Here is a 7,166-nt window from a genome sequence, read left to right on the forward strand (position 1 = left end):
ATGTATCCCTGGATAAGCTTTCATGGTGGTGAGTTTGAGATTTTTAACGTGCAAATTGACGGAGCTATGGAAAGGGGTGTGAATGGGGTGTTGGATTTTCATAAATTCCCCCCAAAATCAGGGGATGATGGGACTGCCTTGAGTCTTGGCATGCGTGTGCACCCCTGGATAAACTTTCATGGTGGCGAGTTTGAGATTTTTAACTTGCAAATTGACGGAGCTATGGAAAGGGGTGTGAATGGGGTGTTGGATTTTCATAAATTCCCCAAAAATCAGGGGATGATGGGACTGCCTTGAGTCTGGGCGTGTGTGTGCACCCCTGGATAAGCTTTCATGGTGGTGAGTTTGAGATTTTTAACTTGCAAATTGACGGAGCTATGGAAAGGGGGGTGAATGGGGTGTTGGATTTTCATAAATTCCCCAAAAATCAGGGGATGATGGGACTGCCTTGATTTTTGGCGTGTGTGTGTATACCCCCATGAGGTGTCATGGTGCCAAACTTGAGGTTTCTAACTTTCACAGAAAAAAAGTTGTATACTTTTTTAGCTTAATGCAAGCCTATGGGGGGGGGAAAAACGGAGCTCCGATCCGGATCCGGAGCTCCGCAGCGGAGCGGAGCAGACATAGGCAGAGCGGGGGCGGGGCGGAGCGGGCCGATCCGCAAATCGCGGATCTGGAAGAGAAGCGGAGCGGGGGGTCCGTTCACACCCCTAGTTTGCATGACTGAATGCTCCTCCATGCAAAAGTTTCTGTCCACATAGGAAACTACGTAGATCTACACTACTGCTTTATAATGGTGTTGAAGTGCACTGATAACTGCTGGGGCACAGGACACATTCCAGACACTGCATTCAGAGTGTTATTTCCTGCTTTTTATTTCACATTCGTAATGATTTAACAAAAGGTGTAAGTTCCAAGCAGAAAGGTTCTACTAGCCAAGCTTTCTCCCTTTATATGCTCATTTTCCATGTGTAGAATTATGGTTTTGCTTCTGTTTTGCATTACATCGTGGGACCACCCACTTGCACTTAAGTAGTCCAGTCAAGACACACATTCACCAACTCACTAAGAACTAGGTCAGAGGCCTTAGGATTATCCCAGGCAAATGGAAGGGTCGTCCCTGCCTGCTCTTGGGATCCCCTGTGTGGCATTTGGATGCACAGGGATGATCCCAGGATAATCCCGGGATAGAGGCCTGGTCTAGCCATGTCCTTAGTTTCAGCTTTGTTGTTACCTCTTGAAGTATTACAAAAATGCTGAACTGATTTGACCAGAGGCCACAGTGAGACAGAAACAAAGCAACATTATTATTATTATTATTATTATTTATTTATATAGCACCATCAATGTACATGGTGCTGTACAGATAACACAGTAAATAGCAAGACCCTGCCGCATAGGCTTACAATCTAATAAGTTGTAGTAAACAATAAAGAGGGAAGGAGAATGCAAACAGGCACAGGGAAGTGTAAACAGGCACAGGGTAGGGCAAAACCAACAGTGTAAAGTCAGAACAAACTCAATATTTGAAGGCTATAGGGAAAAGAAAAGTTTTGAGCTGAGTCTTAAAAGCAGTGATTGAGTTTGTAGTTCTCAAGTGTTCTGGAAGAGCGTTCCAGGCGTAAGGGGCAGCAGAAGAAAAAGGACGAAGCCGAGTAAGGGAAGTGGAGGTCCTTGGGCAGGCGAGAAGCATGGCATCGGAGGAGCGGAGAGCCTGAGTGGGGCGATAGTGTGAGATGAGAGAGGAGAGATAGGCAGGAGCTAGGCAGTGAAGAGCTTTGAAGGTCAGTAGGAGAAGTTTATATTGGATTCTGAAGTGAATTGGAAGCCAATGAAGAGATTTCAGAAGTGGAGTGACATGGTCAGAGCGGCGGGCCAAGAAGATGATCTTAGCGGCAGAGTGGTGGACAGAGACCAGCGGACTGATGTGAGATGAAGGAAGGCCAGAGAGAAGAAGGTTGCAGTAGTCCAACCGAGAGATAACCAGTGCGTGAACGAGAGTCTTGGCAGAAGAGACAGACAAAAATGGTCGAATCCTGGCAATATTATACAGGAAGAAACGACAGGATTTAGCTACTGCCTCGATATGAGGAGTAAAGGAGAGCGAGGAGTCAAATATGAAGCCAAGACTACGAGCTTCCTTGACCGGAGTAAGCGTGACATCGTTGACAGTAAGGGAGAATGAGAGGTGAGGAGAAGGTTTAGGAGGAAAAACTAGCAGTTCAGTCTTTGCCATGTTAAGTTTCAAACGACGATGAAGCAGCCAGGCTGAGATATCTGAAAGACATGCCGAGATACGATCGTGAACATCTGGAGAAAGTTCCGGAGATGAAAGATATAATTGTGTATCATCGGCATACAGGTGATATTGGAGGCCGTGAGATTGAATGAGCTTGCCCAAGGGCAGCATGTATAGAGAGAACAACAACGGGCCAAGCACCGAGCCTTGCGGAACCCCAACTGAAAGGGGAAAAGAGGAGGACGAGCTGCCGTTAGCCGACACGCTGAAAGAGCGACCCTCTAGATAGGAGGCGAACCAGTTATAGACAGAGCCACAGAGTCCAAGGTCGTGGAGGGAATCTAAGAGAAGATCGTGATCAACCGTGTCAAAGGCTGCGGTTAGATCAAGGAGAATAAGAACAGAATAATGGCCTTTAGACTTGGCAGTAAGAAGATCATTGGTGATCTTGGTAAGGGCTGTTTCAGTGGAATGCAAAGGATAGCACCAATTCTACAAGTCTTTGAGAAGTTACAGTCTGTAGACAGCCCAAATCTAGGATGCCTTACTTCTAACAGCCCGCAAGCTTATAAATAGGACTTACAGCACAATCTTACGCATGTCCACTTAGGAGTAAATTTTACTGAATTCAATGGGACTTATTCCCATGTAACATAGGATTCCAGCTTTAGATGTTTGCAATTGATTTCAGAATTGCAACCTTACAATAAACAGTGAGACTTCACATATCTAAATGTGGTGCAATGGATAGGTTTAGACATGATACTTCTGATTTAAACCTCACTAAGGCCTAATCTACACCAAGCAGGATATTGCACTGTGGATGTGGTATATAAGGCAGGAGCCACACTACTGCAGTATAGTGGTATTGAAGTGCACTGACAACTGTTGGGGCCCATTGACACAGACCATAAACCGCTTTCATACCATTTTCATAGTGCAATATCCTGCTTGGTATAGATTAGGCCTCAGTATGTTTCTTACATCTCACTTTTGCAGCTTCACAATGTTTTGCCTTGATGAATAGATAAATGTTGTAAGCGTTTTGTACACTGAAAAATGCTATAGAAACAATTACTAATACACACAACATTATGGATATTTCTAAGTCCATCTATCAACCACATTCAGACAGTAGTGTAGTGGAAATATTCCTATTACTCATTGGAATTTGACCTGTTATCTTAATTGCCATTATGAACCAGATTACATAAAGATTCCATTTCCTCCCAGTAAGCAAACATTTTGCTTCACTGAATTAAAATTTGGCTTTATATGTGCTGCAAAGTAATTTAACGACTACAGTTTGCTGTAATATTATCAGAAATTTTAAAGAGTGTGTGATTTTAACAGCAGTCTCTGCCATCTGTGCTTCTCCAATTAGAAATGCAAACAAATATGTATTTTACAATAACATCAATTCAATGTAACACGCATGTAATATATCCTTTCCCCCTTTAAAAAATAAAGCAAGCGAGCAGTCTATTTGGAACTTGTATCTAGGGCCCTGCTGCAAAGATCATTTATGCTGCTTTTCAAATACATGCCACATGTCCCCTTTTCCCGATTGTCATTTCAGCTATATAAAATGCCCAAATTAAGAATGATGTGGTTATAATTTCTTGCAATAATACAGCAAGGTTAATTCTTACATATTCATATCAGGAATGTCCAGCCTTTGAACATGAGGCCTCCTATATGTTTAATAGTTGTGAAAAGGGGATGCCAGGATCCACAGATTCATGTAACTAAATTCCGTACCCCACCCAAGCGGTCTGTGGGCCAGTTTCTCCAATGTCACATGCTAAATCACTATTGAAACAGAAAGAATGTGTGATATACCAGTGGGGCTTTCTGTTTTAAGAAGAAAAGGCATAAAACCACACAGGACATAAATAATAATAATAATAATAATAATAATAATAATAATAATAATAATAATAATTTCATTCCTATACCGCCCAATAGCCAAAGTTCTCTGGGTGGTTTATTGCAATTCCCTCAAAAATACAAGCAACAACATTACATAATCAACATTATGATAAAACATAGTCTAACAAAATTTAACGGACACATTGAAAACAATTTAAATGCTAAAAACAATATTAATAATAGACCTGCTCAAGACACCTGACCTAAGTACCCCATCATAGGCCATTGAATGCCTGGGAGTAGAGGGCAATCTTAACCTGGCACCGAAAAGATGGTGCCAGGTGAGCCTCAATGGAGAGCTTGTTCCCTCTCCCTTCTGGCCACCTTCTGAGCCTCCCTTGGTGGTGGGTCTTGGAGGAAGGCCTTAGATGTTGATCATAGTGACTGTCCAGTTAGTTAGGGTGACCACATGAAAAGGAGGACAGGGCTCCTGTATCTTTAACAGTTGCATAGAAAAGGGAATTTCAGCAGGTGTCTTTTGTATATATGGAGAACCTGGTGAAATTCCCTCTTCATCACCACAGTTAAAGCTGCAGGAGCTATACTAGAGTGGCTAGATTTAAAAGAGGGCAGCTTTAACTGTTGTGATGAAGAGGGAATTTCACCAGGTTCTCCATATATACAAATGACACCTGCTGAAATTCCCTTTTCATTACAACTGTTAAAGATACAGGAGCCCTGTCCTCCTTTTCATATGGTCACCCTAAGTTAGTTTCAAGCCTTTTTGTATACCCCAAGTAGCTTCATAGATCTTTGCAGCAGATACAGCATGTTATCAAACCTGAAATGGTTTGATGACACTGCCACAACTGATAATTTAACATATAAGGCCACCACTTTAGGGATCATGAGGTGTTGAACATGGGCTTTTGAGGGCCAACATGTCTGCTAAAGGAATTGAAGGGTGCATTATTTATTTATTTTTAATTTATTTATGTAAAACATTTATATCCCACCCTATATCAATAAGATCTCAAGGCGGTGTACAGATAAAAGCATACAGTATAAAAACAGTAAATATACACAGCTAAAAACAAGTTAAACCATAAACCAAGTTAAAATGACATAAAATTTAAAAGCAGTAAAATATTTAAACAGTTAAAACAATGTGCCTAGTGAATTCAACCATTAAAAGCTTTGTTAAAAAGCCATGTTTTCACTTGGCGCCGGAATAAAATCAGTGTTGGTGCCAGTTGGGCCTCCAAGGGGAGGGCATTCCACAGTCGGGGGGCCACCACAGAGAAAGCCCTCTCCCTTGTCCCAACATAGCGAATGTGTTGTGCTGGTGGGATGCGGAGAAGGGCTCCTCCAACAGATCTCAAGTCTCGGGCAGGCATATATAAGGAGAGGCGCTCTCTCAAGTATCGAGGTCCCAGGCTGTTTAGGGCTTTAAACGTCATTGCTAACACCTTGAATTCTGACCGGAAGCGTATAGGCAGCCAGTGCAGTTCCTTTAAGACCAGTGTTATGCGGTCTCTGTAAGATGTACCTGCCAGCAGTCTAGCTGCTGCATTTTGCACTAGCTGCAACTTCTGAGTCGTCTTCAAGGGCAGCCCCACATAGAGTGCATTGCAGTAGTCTAATCGGGAAGTTACCAGTACCAAGGTATTTATTTATTTATTTTATTTATTTATTTATTACATTTTTATACCGCCCAATAGCCGAAGCTCTCTGGGCGGTTCACAAAAATTAAAACCACAGTAAAACACCCAACAGGTTAAAACACAATTACGAAATACAGTATAAAAAGCGCAACCAGGATAAAACCACACAGCAAAGTTGATATAAGATTAAAATACAGAGTTAAAACAGTTCTGCTAACTGACTTGGCATCTACGGAGGTAACCCAGGGAGCCAATGCAGTTCCTCCTGGCTTTATAACACTTCATCTTCAGGGTCAGCTCTTAACGTTTTATGTTTTTGATGGTTTTTAAATTTTGTATACTTTTAATGTTTACCATTTTTAATTGTTGTAAACCGCCCAGAGAGCTTTGGCTGTGGGGCGGTATATAAATGTAATAAAATAAATTAAATAAATAAATAAACGTTGGTTGTGAGGATCTTGTTCCATAGATTTCAGTGGGACTTAAGCATGGCTGTCTTTCTCTGGATTGGGGGAAATTATTTTTCTCCACAGAAAAAACTACAGCCACTCAACACATTGGGGATATAAATAGCTTGAGCCCCCCATTTTCACAACAGTATAATATGTGTATACACTCATGGAGATGATAATGAGGACTTCCATCAAGATTATCACATATGAACAAACCTCAGCTTATCTACGGAATTCAATCTAGAATTATTACCAGGTGAAAAAATAGCTTCTGGGTTTGACAAATTATTATTTCCCTGATGCATATGCTTTTCAGTGAGGCCTGTAATTTAGATAAGTACCAAAGCAAGATAGCTTTATGAAGGCCTTGGTAACTGGAATACTATGTAGAAGTTATTTAAATCTGTAGCGTTTGGTTGTCTATCCCCCACTCCCACCCCTATTAATAAAATCTTCCCCTTATGGAATAATTGAATCTATGATATAGAAATACTCACAGACAATTAAAATTCATTATACAAAGGCAGGGATTGTCCCTGAGCTTTGCTAACGAAGAAATAATTCAATTTGATAGTCATCTTCATTTCAGCCTTACTTGCGGTGGTGAGATTAGTAAAGCACATGCCTCTCTTTAGTTAATTACTCTGTTCACATACATGAGTTCGACTTCAATTAATTACTTTTATTTGTAGAAATGAAGGAAGGATCTGCACACTATGAGTCTATGATTAAATTGACACACACACACATACACACACACACACACACACACACACATATATATATATATATATATACACACACATTAGAATAATAGAATCATAGAATAGTACAGTTGGAAGGGGCCCATAAGGCAATCGAGTCCAACCCCCTGCTCAATGCAGGAATCCACCCTAAAACATCCCTGACTGATGGCTGTCCAGCTGCCTCTTGAATGAC

This window comes from Elgaria multicarinata, chromosome 2 (assembly GCF_023053635.1).
Source record: "Elgaria multicarinata webbii isolate HBS135686 ecotype San Diego chromosome 2, rElgMul1.1.pri, whole genome shotgun sequence".
In the NCBI taxonomy this organism is placed as follows: Eukaryota; Metazoa; Chordata; class Lepidosauria; order Squamata; family Anguidae; genus Elgaria; species Elgaria multicarinata.